At 37.9% G+C, this 15,708-nt stretch overlaps 1 protein-coding gene across 5 annotated transcripts in view; it reads left to right on the plus strand.

Moving 5' to 3' along the window:
- The window catches only part of PARD3B (par-3 family cell polarity regulator beta), a 1,095,296-nt gene that overhangs the window by 855,182 nt on the left and 224,406 nt on the right, over nucleotides 1-15,708 (plus strand). The window lies entirely within an intron of this gene.

A 15,708-nucleotide genomic window follows, 5' to 3' on the forward strand; every position in this document is an offset into this window, starting at 1 on the left:
TCTAAACTGCAAAACTGTATTATTATTTAGAATGGACATGTTCTAGCCTGGTTAATTTCTAAATTCCTCTAGAGGACTTTCTGGAAAAACACTGATAATCCGTATGTTCAGTATTCTAAAAACATACGTAGCCTGAGTTTTGGAAGCCTGGTGTGATTCTGCTTCATCTACCAAGTGCTACCCAATGACTCTCACCATGCTAATCTCTCTTTTACATCAGATAATGATGCCATTCAAAGGTAGCACAGCCCCATGTTGTCTGTGTCAGTTCTGAGCCTTCTGATTCAACGTTAGCTGAGGCCTAAGCCAGTAGCTACCAGTCAGTGAAAAGCTCAATGAGGTATACTTATTTAAGGAAGCTACATTAATTAAAATGCATATATTTGTACATCTAAATATATAGGTGTTTCAGTATACCAATATTTTGCAAACTAGCATCCCACAGCCTGAATTTGACCCATGTAGACCTTATTTGGAAGCCACAGACTATTAATTTTTTAAAAAATCTGAGCCAGTATTTTAAAATCAAGGTATTTCACAAAAGCAAATTTTTAATTTCAAAAATATTTTTAGAAGAAATCACTGGCTCATGTTTAAAACTTTCTCTATATATTTAAGTTTCATGATAGGCTTTTATATTTTCTAAAATTTTCATTTAGAACTCTAGATCTGCAATTCTGCAATATTACAAAGTCTGGAATCATGTTTTGTCTTTCACCTGTGAAAATGTTACTGTTAATCCACATATGGTCAACAAAACTGGCATTGAGCTGTTTTTCTGGGAGAAGTGATGGATTCATGCTGCTCTATCCACAAGTGCCCTTTTGACCACTGGCATGTATTTGTAAGACTGTCTGGGGTTGGGAGGAGAGCCTGTGGTTATGGAAAAGATCCAAGTTAACTGGCCCACACAGGGGAGCCAACCCATGACCTTGACCCCATTACCACAGTGTTCTAACCAATTGAGCTAAATAATTGAGTAATTGTTTCTTAGCAATCTGATCAAATCAGATGGCTTATAATAAGACTCTGTCTGTGGACAAGGGTGAGGATGTCAGTGAACAGGGAGCTTAGGATAATGGGAAAGTTATCCATTCCGCAGGTTGGCTGGCATGTTATATTTGGCCAAGTAGTCACTAAATTGTACTTTGTCATTTTGGCTAATTGCATTTCTGAGCAATGAGAAGTTACCAAAAAAAATGAAACTTTAATTAAGTAGAGTTTTTTTTTTTTAAGGATTCAGATTTTTCAGTTCATAATTGACAACATATGTACAAACACTTGGGGCACCGAGCAGGATGGAAAGCACTTTGTGCTGAGTTGAGGGGTTCAGGTCCCTGTTTGATCCCAGTTACTTAGTGTGATAGTGTGACATTAGGTAGGTCACTTGACTTTCTGAGCTTTGGGAGGGATTAGATAAACATGATCTCACAGATTCCCCTAGCCCTAAGAAACTACCTATTAATTTTTAAACCAATAAAAATATTTTGCAACAAATCTCTTTATAACTAAAAATGAAAATGGAATATTTTTCACAGAGGTAGATAAACAATATTTCAAAAGTGTTTATTGAACAAACTTATTTTTGAAATTTATTGGTGCTTGCATAAAGTCAGTCAGTATATAATATACATATTTCACACAGAAATCCAATAATATATAAATACATAGACCATAGTTCTATGTACTACGTGATTGGTTCTTAATGGCATTTTATATTTCAGAGCACTTATGAATCCCCTTGAAAGTGTTGCCTTCTTAAATAATCATTGTTTTAGATGCAAGACATTAATGAAATTGCTTTGGAATTACTATTCATGAATCTTCTGATTTGGGTCCATTAATATGGCCTTTGTAGAACTACCTCTCCTCCAACTTGCTAAGTTAGGTTAGATTAAATAATGTAAGCTCAGGCTTTCCTTAACGAATTGTTCATTTTTCTGGTTCTTCTTTCTTTTCTTTCTTACTAATGCACTCAAATATTACTTTTATAGAACTGAGATAATGGTTGGATTTATTGTTCTTTTATCCAAAGTGATTCTTCCATCACTGGATTGACTGGATTAGTGAGCATGTGGAGCTCAGTAGGATGGGTCCTGGAGAGTGTTAGGGTTGGTGTAAAATGAATGACAACAGCTTAGTCACACTTGAAAAAATATATTGGCTTGAGTTTCCAAATAACCTTCCAAAATGAAAAGCACAAATGCTGTGGGTTTCTACAGAATCAAATATGACTGTAATGTTTGTAAAAAGGATTAGTTATTGGAAGTCACTTCAATATTAGGTGGTGAAGTTTAGAAATACTAAAAATGGGGAGATCAGAAGCATTAAATCCAAAGCCAAATACAGGTTGCAGATGCTCTGGGCAATGGTTGCCAATCCAGCCGTCATCCGAGTGATGCTGCTGGTGTTTCCTGCACCTTCCACAGCCGTTCAGAAACACAGGCTGCCAGTTTTTATGCATTGTGGCAGATTATGAGACACCTCTGTCATCTGGATAAACACGTAGCTGGGCAGAAGTGAAGTTTTCAATATCAGTTCTTTATGTGGTATAATCCAAAATGTATCTCATTTTTAAAAAGAGCTCCAGAGATGAAGAAACACTCTCTGGTAAATTTACTTGATTGAGAGTCACCCACATTTCTTTTAAAGGTATGCTCACCAGAGACCCCATCTGGAATGTTCCAGTCAGAGGCTCAGACCTCTGGTTGATTTAATTATGTGCTTCCTAGGATTGTGCATTTAATTACATACACAGAACAATTCCTAGCACCAGTTTCTTTTGTTATTCTGTGAGAACACTGGCAGCCATTTTGAACTGTAGAAGAGTATTCTGCATCTGCAGAAATTACTCATCTGTGGTATTGAAGAAAGGAAAAATTAACCATTGGTACAGGAAAGGGAGGAAGAATAAAATATACTTACATAGCAGAATAGTAGTTTCACAGTCTAGTAGACAAGCAAATAGGAGGCTGATGCTGTGGACAGACTATAAATCAATTTCTGATTTCTTTGGTCAAACTGTAAATCATCACTATGTGCTAAGCTACTATGCATTTCCAGGTGACAGTATACAATACTTTTGTGATTGTGTGTTATTTGTAATAGCTCTTTCTGAATTACAGGTGATTAGAAAACCCTATTAGAAATCAAGTTGTTGTTGTTTAATTCTGGATGTATTTGCTTTAGTGATACTACGCTGCTGGAGAATGGAATTGTATCTACTTTTATAATACTATATTAAAATCCCATAGGAAATCTATTTCTATGAAAAAAAAAATGTTGTCTTTTGTTCAGGATCCTCTGGATAAAGGGGAATTGTTGTTGGTCACAATGGCCCTGAAATGACTGTCCCATTACACTAGGTCAGCGCCTTCCAGATAAGGCACTATGGGTCCTGGAGGGTGCCCACAATATTCATGATGTGGTTCAATGAATGGATAACAACTTTACTTAAAATAATGAATTACTCCTCATTTTGCAATTGGTAACTCTGTCTTACTTATAGATCCCAAATTTCTAAACTAAGGAAAGAGGGGGCAGTTCTAAACTTTTAAGAAATGAATGGAGATCCTTGCAGGCAACATTAGTTTGACAAATTTCACAGAGCGTAGTCTTATGTAGAATTTCATTTGAGACATTCAGGATATGCATTTTTTTTTTCTAAGTTTATTGGTAGTTGAGAATCAGTTCCATTTTATGGCCTACTTTTAAGGTACTTACAGAATAAAAAGAGATATTAGTTAACTTTAAATCTGACATCAAAATATTAAAATCTGATCCCTTGCCTTACAAACTAAGTTGGGGCTCATATTTTCCAATTACCTCTTTCTTCAAAAGAACTCTTCTATGAAAGAGTACATACATATGGAGGTATTATTATTATTTTATTTTTATTATTTTTTGAAATGGGGTTTCACTCTTGTCACCCAGGCTGGAGTGCAATGATACTATCTTGGTTCACTGCAACCTCCGCCTCCCACGTTCAAGCTCTTTCTTCTGCCTCAGCCTCCCAAGTAGCTGGGATTACGGCACATGCCACCATGCCCAGCTAATTTTTGTATTTTTAGTAGAAACAGGGTTTCACCATGTTGGCCAGGCTGGTCTCGAACTCCTGACCTCAGGTGATCCCCCTGCCTCGGCCTCCCAAAGTGCTGGGATTATAGGCGTGAGCCACCGTGCCTGACCTATTATTTAAAATTCTCTTAATGGTGGGATGCAATCTAATGTCAAAGATGTGTAGCGTCAGAACTTTAGAGAGCAAAGCAACAACTTCACACATATATTTATTTGATACTTTAGATTAAGGAGGCCATAATTTATGAAACTCTGGAATGAAAGGTCTAAGTATGAGATAGACATCATGTTTTTTATAGAAGACATCTTGCAGATTAATCATCTTTAATGATGGCTTTGGGTTTAAATTTCATTCTAGGAATAAATTTGAGTTCTGTTGAATTGAGACATCTCAGAAATTAGCCCCCAACAATTTCCCTTATTCAAAATTGCTTTTACATTTATGGAAAACAAAACAAACTTTTTAAAAACCAAAGTTGAGAGCTTTCACCTTTTAATAACAGTTTCAAACTTAATATAGTTTATTAAGAATTAATATAATAACTCTTTTTTTATTGTTTAAGCCTCTCTTACAAGGTCTACCATGCATTAATTATTTTTCTTCTTTTGTATTTATACAATAAATGCTTGACAAAAAAAAAGCTACATAATTTAAGATTTTTATGGCACAATGGAAAAGTTTCTTACCCCCAGGGGAAAAACAATTCTGAGATGTTCTCATTGTCTTTTCAGGCAAAATTTTATATATTAGAAAGAAGAAGAAGAATATGAAAAAAAAGCTCTAGTTATACTTTTTGTGACGTGCAGCAGGTTTGGAATATATAGAACATGAAAGAATATTACATGAGCTATAGAGGGTTAATGCTGTGTGTTCTTAATTTTAAATTTCAGATAAATATGATTTCAGCTTTGATCCTACATGGACTAATTCTTTTGTCACTCAACTAATTAATTCAGTATGCTAAAGAAAAGATGCTAATTTGGGCATCAAAGAAGTGATAATTTTTTTTTGTTTAATCAGAGTTATAAAGATAAGTTTTACTCCCATTAGACTGGGTCTGGAGCTCAATCATTTTATTCTTGTTTAGTGCAGATGAATTCCATAGAAAATATGCCCTGTTTCTCTTAACATCTGAAGATAAGATGGAAGAGTAGGATTCAGGATTCCCGTTAAAATGGTCCTTTGCAAGGCAGTTGTAAAAAAAAAAAAAAAAATTCATTTCTTCATATCGTCCATTTGTTCTTCATGCGCATAACAAGGCAGACACCATGATCTGTTTGTTCTGATCATGGAATATATACAAATTGCCTGTGTGTCACTTTATGCTGTGGAATGTAAGTTGTATTTGATGTTTTATTTAGAGACTACAGATGAGGCCTCCAGCTCCCACAGAATTTTTAGTTAGCCCTTGTTGGATTTATTTTCTTTGACATTAGTCAGTTTTTTCCTTTCTGGGCAATTTGCTGAGATGACCCCATTTGCCTGTGAATGGTAACTTCAGAGCTGTTTCCTGTGGGGACCATTTCCTTCTGCAGGATGAATCTGTGGCCAGTGTGGAGCAAGCCCCGGCCAACTGGGCCTGGGAAGGGCAAATCAAACGGGCAACCTCCCACAGTTGATAGAAAGTTTAGCAGTGAAGTATGGTTTGGTCTCGAAACACTCTTTCCTTTCCTAGTTTTTGGGTTTCCGGGGCAAAGGAGGTAGAGAATAGGGAAGGAAAGAGGAAGAAAGGGATGTTGTGGGTGCACAAATGCAAAGGCAGTATCTGGCTGTTGACTGAAGTCTGAATTCCAGTCAAGTGATGTATTTGAGTCAGTGTTGGGGCTTTATGCACAGGCCATCAGTTGTGTCTATTTATTCAACCAGCCTTCAGAACAGCCCGAAGATCCACTTAAAAATAGTAATCATAAAATGAAGAAGACATACATTCTACTGCTTTGAAATAAGTAAACATTTAACAAAAAGAACAGCTTTTTTAACTATTAAGAAAACATAAGAAATGCAAAAAGATCTGTTTCTATAATGCTCCTGTTAAATGTCTTTCCCAGAAATCGTAAGCATTTCATCTGAGTCACTAAGGTTCTTGACTACCATGTTTTGAAGCCAGTGAAAGTGTATGAAAGCAATTAATCAAAGTTCACTGCGCTCCTGAAGAGTATTTCTTCTTCTGGAAGGCAGAGGGGTAGAATAACTTAAAACTCAGTGACAGTTAATAAGCTTTTTCGAGTCCCTGTGTGGATCTGAAAATCATACCTTATTAGAATCTTTATCTTTCTTGCCCACTCATTCATGCTTATTTTTATTTAAATTTAATTTCTGGCCTTTTTTTCATAAGTTTCCCCCTTTTTCCACCCTAACAGAGTGCTGCTTTGATAATCTCAGAGCACAGTTTTTATTTGCTACAAAAAGCTCAGCAAAAGCAATATCCAGTGTCTAACAAATCTCTTAAATATTCTTACAAAATGTCCATTCAGAGACTCTCTGTTTTGTTTGTTTGGTTTTTAAAATATTAGTTTTTGGTAATATGTGTTTTACTTTACTTTCTGGACCCTCTAGAATTATTTTTAACGTATCTGGTATTTCTAAATCCATTGCATTTCCTAGCCCCTCGGTGTGGGGAAAGCAAATTAGCTCAAGGATTCCCAGCGGCTGAATTTAGCTAGAGAGCTGCTTAAGGCTCTCCCCGGCAGATGTTTTATCCACTTAGAAGTCGTAGAATGTTATAGGACCTCCCTGCTTTTTAATCCTAAAACAAACATCAACATATTTGAGATCTGAAGATTCCCTGATTCAGAATGAAAAACTGCCATGACCACCAATTTCAGAGCCACATTCTAGGAATGAGTGACAACCCAGAGAAAAGTAGCTGCTAAAGCTTGGCTGGATAAAAAGGTTGGCCTTAAGGCGGGTAGCAGATACAGATATCAGTGGGATTAAACAGGTTTGTTGTTTTCATATAGCTTGTCATCATCTTGGAAACATATAAACATACTCAGGATAAATGTCTAAACAACATATCAAAATTTAAAACTTTAATTAGAAAACTTAATTTCAGGGTTTCAACTGCCTGACCCAGTTAGGATTAATTAGGAAGATTTTTAATATTGAGTTTGTCTTTCATTATTAAAGCATCAGCTCACTCAGTCTCTACTTGTGTACACATCCTACAAGGCAAATCCCTATCTACTTTTGCATGCCACGGAATGGATTTAAAAAACACAGCCCTACTGTTGTGAAAAGCATCCTGGGTTTTGTAGCACTTTGCCTCCCTCCTTAAAAGCTACAGACTTAGCCAAGGCAGTGTGGGGGACCAGAAATAGAATTAGAATATCTTTCTTTCTTAATCAAGATTGATTTGCAACAAACACAAATCTGTTTATTATTCTATCAATAATATTAACATGAAAGTGAGTAATGCCCTTAGGGACCCTCAAAAGGGGGTTGGGATGGGAACTCTAATTGGTCAATTTTCACTGAATTTTTATCAGACCCATTAACTCTCAAGTACAATGGAATCATGTGAGATAAACAAGAAAAGACCTTTGTGACACAGATTTTAGAAGCAGAAGCTGTAGTGCACAAAACCATATGAGATTACAATACATGGAAGTTAATTTCATCAGCATATGCATATGCTAATTCAGAACCCAATTTAGAATATATCCGACAACAGAAACCTTTTATAGGGTAGATTTCAGAATCAACTATGGAAATAATAGTAAAGGGCCTATGAACTTCTCTGCCCTTATATTTTGCTTGAGCTATTTCAAACTGTGTAATTTATAAAATGGTAAGGAGCTATCATGCCTAGTTTGTAAGACAGCTAGTTACAGAGTGGACAAACCATTATCCAAGTCCAGATAATACTATGACTGTGAAGTTTGTAGGTTTTCACATGTGACATTGTTCCATAGATGTCAGACTTTAATATTAGCAATGACTAGATGTTGTAGTTTTTTCCAAATGCATCATTGACACCCAAAGATGTTTCCTGATTGGAGAAGGAGCTATACAGACTTTGTTTCAAACTTTTCAGCTCTCTTTGGATTCATAGCTAAGCAGCTATTTGGAACAAGAGTGAATGAACTTTTTCCTTGCCTGACTTTTTAGTTCTCACAGGACACTGCTCAGGATCACTTTTGTATAGTGTGTGCACTAAGAGGATGTAGAAGGGTCGGTGGTAATACCTGCATAAACTGCACAGTGAGATATGAGAGGAAAGTTGTAGATAGAATGTTGCCTCTTTAAGAAGTGAATTAAATGAGAGAGTAGACGGGAAAAATGCCAGAGGTCAAGCTGTACATATTGTAAATTTGAATCATTCATCAGTGTATGCATGGGAGTCTAGGAGGAATTTGAATGTCATCATTACTTAGAAAAGCCAAGGAAAGAAACAGAAGAAAATATTTGCTGAGAAACTAGAAGAAAACTATAAGAATAATATTAAAATCTTTATTATATAGAAAACAATAGGATTCTAGGGACTTAGTTTAATCGAGGGGTTAGATATTTACCTGACGATTCATGTTGTTAATGGTTCAATTCCGTGTGCATAGGCTATTGTGATGTGTAGTGGCTGCTCAGTAACGAATAAATGGATGAATGAATGAATGAATGAACCATTATCAAATTCCACTTTTCCAGATGGCTGTTCACAACCTCCCTACCTAGACAATATAACAACATTAGGGAGGTCTGCATGGGGTGTTTTTCTATAACCCTCCCTGAGGTTCGTGTCTACCTTGTGTAATTCAATCTTTGATTTCTTAAATTCTAAGAGATCTCATTTTATGGATAGAAACCATTTTTCTTATACATGCTGCATCACATTAACTGACACATTAATTGCCCTGGAATTCCTTTACTTCCCCTTTACCAGCACCATAAACAAGCTAGTTTCCTCTCCCAGGCTGCTGCTGCCCTTTCTGAGTCTCCTTCCATCTAAGACTAGTATCTCCAGAGATGCTATCTCTATCCTCCTTCCTTATCAAGAACTTTCATCTCCTATGCCAATGTTCATAGCAGCCTTATTCACAATAGCCAAAAGGTGGAGACAACCCCAAATGTCCATCAGTGGATGAGTGGATAAACAAAATGGGGTTATGTACATGCAATGAAATACTATTCAGCCTTAAAAGGGAATGAAATTCTGACACATGCAACAGAGATGAGTCCTGAAGACCTTCTACTAGGTGAAATAAGCCAGAGACAAATGAATAAATTTTCTGTGATTCCACTTATATGAATTTCACATAGAATAGTCAAATTTATAGAGATGTAAAGTCGAATAGCGGTTACCAGGCGCTGGAGGAAGGAGTGGGCAGTTACTGTAGAGTGGGTACACAGTTTCCATTTGAGATCATGAAAAATTCTGGACATGAATAGTGTGATGGTTTCTCAAGGTGAGTGTGCTTAATGCCACTGAAGTGTACACTGAAAAATGGCTAAAATGGCAAATTTTATGTTATGTATATTTTACCTTAATAAAGAGGGAAAAGAACTTTCTTCTTCTCTGTCCTCCATCTCCGAATTCTCAGTCTCTTTTCCTGTCAGCAACTGAAATGTTCTGTGGTATAACCCAAATTGAAAACCTCCTTCTTCAGCAGCACTCAACTGCACCTGCAGCTACCTCCCTCCCAGCCAACCATCACCCAGTCTGTAATGCTTGTACAGACACTTACATTTACCCACTATTCACTCTTCAGATCATGCCTACATGACTTCTGCTCACACTACTCCGCTGACCCTTGCCAAGGCTATGAATGACTTTATGTTGCCAAATCTAATGAACGCTTTTCAGTCCTCACCTCGTTGGGCGTCTCAGCAGCATTCCCATCTGTTGACCTTGTCTGTCTTCTTGCAGCACTCTTTAAACTCTTTTGCAACCAACCACATTCTCTTGATTTTCATTCAGATCTCTTGCTGTTCTTTCTCTGTCTCTGTTGTCCACCTGCCTCTCCCCACACTCCCACTCCTGTCTCTGACCTTTAAGTGTAACAGTGTCTCAGGACTTAGGCCTGAGCTCATCTACTGGAATTTCCCAAAGATATATTACAATAATAATCATGTTTAAAATTGAATTTTTTGATACCTCTTCATTGACTCACCATTTCCAAATCACTATCTTCTCTTCTCAGTGGCCATTTCTCTAGTCCAAGTCACTGTCATCTTTCACTCACTCCTGCAGGAGTCCCCCGAGTCAGTTAAATCACTGGTTTTAGTTATGTTACTGCTTTTACTTTCTGCTTTTTATTTCAGCACCAGGATGGTCTTTTTAAAATATTCATCACGTTATATGATGAATACAAGTGTTCAACACTTGGTTCCTCTGCCATTTCTCCTCCACTAAATCTATCTCCTAGTTTCCCCACCTAGCTTCTCTGTGCCTTGAATGACTAAGAAATTACCTCCCATCACTCTTAGATTAAACCACAAGCTTCTCTCACACCTGTGCCCATTGGCTTTTCCATCTGCATCCTGACGGAGTTTCCTCTCATCTCCCAGGCTCTGGCCTTCTTTTACTGCTTTGAATACACCAAGCCTTCCCCACACATGTCCTTTGCCTGTGCTGTTTCCTTCACCCTCAAGACTTTTCTCCCACTCTTTGCTTGTCTGGAACTTCTCACTCTTATATTCTCAGCTTGAATCTGTTTTTTCACTGAGGCATTTCCCAATCAGTCACTTCCCTATTATTGTCTCTTCTGACATCCTTTACAGCACTTATCACAACTAACAATTACAGATTTATACTTGTTTGGTAACTGTCTCCTCTGTTAGAATGTAAATTTCATGAGGATATTGTGTGGTTTTGTATGCCAACATAATATTAACCTATATCAGTTGCTTATAATTTCTGACAGCTAGTAGATACCTAATAAATATTTTTTGAAAGAAAGAAAGAGAGAGAGTAAGGAAAGAAGAAAGATTTTCCATGAATCTGTTTCATATGACCTCTATAGAAATGAACAGAGAAATGGACAGGTGTTTTAAGCAAACTTGTAATTCATGAACATCTAAATTTACATAAAGGATATGTTGAAAGGTGATTTTTCCACTTTACAAAAAAGATCCATCATAAGATTCTTTAAACAGGCTTCCCAGGTACGTGTAAAATAAGATTTTATTGATTAAAACCATATGTTTGCACAGAATTTTTTAGGAAAATATCTTTTATATAAAGTAAGGTTGACCTCTAAGCAATTTCCTTAAGGCACCTAGCCCAGAATTGCCAACTCTCAAATTTCTAAGGTAACAGATAATGGGAGGCCTGGAATGCAGTGCATATTTGAAACTCTAGAATATAAAGTAGTAATTTTAGCCATTCAGGGTTCGTGACTTTTCTCACAAAAATAGCTAATGGAAGATAAACCTCCTCAATTCCTCTTTCTATATCTCAGTAAAAGTAAGAGTGGCTGTGAAATGATTCCCACAAAGGCTGCTACAGAAAGGAAAACAAAGGCTTGGAAAGTCACCAAATCGAATCTTTCCCCCTCACTCTCTCCTCCCCTCCTTTACTGCCACTACTGATAATTAAGTTGTCTTATTGAAAAATAAAAAAGAATTCAGTGTGTTAATAAATAAAATGCAATTAACTTCTCTGGGTCTCAATTTCCTCATCTTAACAATATGGGAGTTGTTTTTTTTTTTTTTTTAAGATTATTGTTTTATAATGCTGTTCTCGAGCCTACCCAAACTTTACAAAATAAGGTAATTTGTAATCATTTTCTCAGGCTAATAAAATAAATCTCACAGCTATTTCTGTCCTTCTTATTGGAAACTTTAATCAAGGATCATGAACTTTAAATCAAAGCATTTATAATATTTGTAGAATTGCTTGATTTGACTGTTATTGGCAGTTCTTGCTAAGAAGAAAATACTTTGCAGAATTTACTTACAACTAACACTTTTTTTTTTCTTACCAAACATATTCCACTGTGAGGGAAGCATAATGAACTACTGCTGAACTGTAGTACAAGTGAAATATTTCAGCTACCAGAAACAAAAATAATTTATTGGGTGTGGTAATAAAGATCAAGATAGCCTAGGAAATGGTTAGTTTTACCCTCCCAAAACAAGATTGCTTTTACCTTAGAAATCCCAAAACCTGCAAATATAGCAGAAATAATATGGGACATTGAAAAAAAAAAAAAGCCTAATACCTGTAAAGCTTTTGGCAAAATTTTTTGCCTTCATCAACCTCCTGAAGTGTTATTTCTACCCTGACTCACCACCATATTGAATATTTTGCCCAAACATTACTATATTAAATGACATTTTAAGCAAAAGTTATTTATCTCAAGTGATGTATTGAGCTATTAACTTCTCACATAAACGTACTTAGAGTAATCATGTTGACCCCTAAGACTCTTCTACATGGGTCTGGAATGCTAAAGAGTGTATTCATGAAAACATTATTTAGCTATCTCCTGCTCTGTAGGTTAAAGAGAGGTTTTGAATGTATCGAGCAAATCTGAATTATATTTGAAAGTTAACGTTCTGGCCGGGCGCAGTGGCTCATACCTGTAATCCCAACACTTCGGGAGGCCAAGGCGGGTGGATCACCTGAGGTCAGCAGTTCAAGACTAGCCTGGCCAACATGGTGAAACCCCGTCTCTATTAAAAATACAAAAAAAATAGCCAGGCATGGTGGTGGGCACCTGTAATCTCAGCTACTTGGGAGGCTGAGGCAGGAGAATCGCTTGAACCCAAGAGGAGGAGGTTGCAGTGCAGTGAGCCGAGATTGCACCACTGCACTCCAGCCTCAGTAACAAGAGTGAAACAAAGTCTTGACAAAAAAGAAAGAAAGTTAATGTTCTTATATTTTTGTCTGTATTTTTTCTCTTTTCCCTACATCTATAAATGATACATGGATATTTCTTCAGTGAAAACAAAAGGAATAAATTAGAAAGGGAAACAGGAAAGAGAGAAAAGGACAAAAAACCAGACTGGGGGATGATAGCATTAAAGCTGATAGTTGGTTCACCAGAGTCCCAAGACTAGACTGGCTACAACCAAAAAACCATAGTAGGAGTAGAGAGAGATGGAGAGATGGCAATGGAGGGAGAAAGTTCAGGAAAGAATACTTGCTGATTGAAATTGTAATTTGAGAAATGTGCTGAAGACTGGAAGAGTCTTCTAGGGAAGGCAGGACGATAGCACAATTATTAATATGAGCAATGCCACCTTCCAGGTGTGATACTCAGAGCTCCCACTTGACTAACACGCTCTGCTATGAGTCAAATCACAGTCTAGGAAGCTACAAATAGATGCCCATTGCTATGGGATTCTGAAGAAGACAGAAACATGCGCTTGTTTTGTGATTCTTCTATTATTCTGGTTGCTTGAAGTATAGGACTTTCTTCAAAATTTATATGTCAGATCCTCAAGTGAGGAGACTCTGATTCTCTGTGTGTGTGCTGGGGCAGGGTTGGGGGTATTAGGCCAGCCCAAGCGTGTATAATTTGAAAAAAATCTAAGAATCGCTGGGCACGGTGGCTCATGCCTATAATCCCAGCACTTTGGGAGGCCAAGGCGGGCGGATCACCTGAGGTCAGGAGTTCAAGACCAGCCTGGCCAACATGGTGAAATCCCGTCTCTACTAAAAATACAAAAAATTAGCTGGGCATGGTGGTGCATGCCTGTAATCCCAGCTACTCGGGAGACTGAGGCAGGAGAATCGCTTGAACCCAGGAGGCGGAGGTTGCAGTGAGCTGAGATCACGCCATTGCACTCCAGCCTGGGTGACAAGAGTGAAACTCCATCTCAAAAGAACAAAAACAAACAAAAATCTAGGAATTGCCCCAAGTTTTTTTTTTTTTTGGGGGGGGTGGTTTGTTTGTTTGTTTTGTTTTGTTTTTTGAGACAGAGTATCACTGTGTCACCCAGGCTGGGCTGCAGTGGCACCATCTCGGCTCACTGCAACCTCTGCCTCCGGGGTTCAAGTGATTATCCTGCCTCAGCCTTCCGAGTAACTGGGACTACAGGCATGCACGACCACACCCGGCTAATTTTTATGTTTTTAGTAGAGACAGGGTTTCACTGTGTTGGCCAGGCTGGTCTTGAACTCCTGACCTCAGGTGATCCACCTACCTTGTCCTCCCAAAGTGCTGGAATTACAGGCATGAGCCACCGCGCCTGGCCTCCCCAGGTTATTTAGATAGATAGACAGATAGATAGGATTGGAACTATGCACATACACACTTATACACAAACACACACATGCAGTTAAAATTGCTGCTACTTAATAAAAAGCAAATAATAAATGGGATTAACATAGATTTAAGAAGAATATTTACCTTAACTAAAGATCATGCATAACTGAGTGACTTTTTCTCCTGGTTATTAATAGAGCACCAGGTCATTTTCTTTTTCATGTTTGTTGGTAACAAGAGCATAAGAGATTACATCTGGAGAAAATGTCCCCTGGGAAAAATGCCTGTTATATAAGAATATGTCCTAGAAGTAATTCAATTGTGTTTTTTTTGTTTTTTGAGACGGAGTCTTGCTCTGCCACCAGGCTGGAGTGCAGTGGTGTGATCTTGGCTCACTGCAACCTCTGCCACCTCCCAGGTTCAAACGATTCTCCAGCCTCAGCCTCCCAAGTAGCTGGGATTACAGGCGTGTGCCACCACGCCCAGCTAATTTTCATATTTTTAGTAGAGATGGGGTTTCACCATCAGCCAGGATGGTTTCTATCTCTTGACCTCGTGATCTGCCCGCCTTGGCCTCCCAAAGTGCTGGGATTACAGGTGTGAGCCACTGTGCCCAGCCGTGTCTTTTTTATTTCAAATGTGCAGTTTTCATTTTCCTAAAAGTACTAAAACTATATGGTGTTTTTGTAAAGCATCATAATTGCCACTGTGCCCATTGAACTATATACATCCCAGGCACTCAGGAATGCTCAGAACATACTAACCCAAAGAAACCCCTTTGTGCGGAATTGTATTATATTTTCATTGTGTTCCAGAGCTGACTCAGCAAGCTGGGGCTGCATTAGAGAGTGATTGTGCATGAAGGAAAGCATACGGGCGGAGATCGGGTTCTAATCTCAGCCCTTCCCTGCCTCTTTTGGGAGATCTTGGTCAAGGTTCAACACCTCTCAGAGCTTTTGGTTCTTCACTGGTAAAATGAGAGCATTGAGCGAGGTGTTCAGTAAGGCCTCTCGTGGCACTGTCGTATAATTCCAGGAGTTTACCTTTAAGTGCCAATGACACTGGAGCTCAGGAAGCCTGCTTAGGAGATTGATCAGTTTTTATTTATATATTAATGATAATTCTTTAGTTTCTCACTCTCTATTGCATTAATAGGTCATCATAATTAGTCTTGAATATTTGTCTATCTAAATAATAAGGAAAATTTTCAAATTATGTGTGCTTAGGCTGCCCCTTCTCCCTTACGTTTTGTTGACACATACAAAGGGAATCAGAATCTCATCACAGGAGGACCTGACATACACATTTTAAAGAAAGTCCTGGCCAGGTACAGTAGCTTACACCTATAATCACAGCATTTTGGGAGGCCGAGGTGGGCATATCACTTAGGGCCAGAAGTTCGAGACCAGTCTCACCAACATGGTGAAACCCCGTCTCTACTAAAAATACAAAAATCAGCTGGGCGTGGTGGTGTGCACC

Source organism: Macaca fascicularis, chromosome 12, assembly GCF_037993035.2.
Source record: "Macaca fascicularis isolate 582-1 chromosome 12, T2T-MFA8v1.1".
In the NCBI taxonomy this organism is placed as follows: Eukaryota; Metazoa; Chordata; class Mammalia; order Primates; family Cercopithecidae; genus Macaca; species Macaca fascicularis.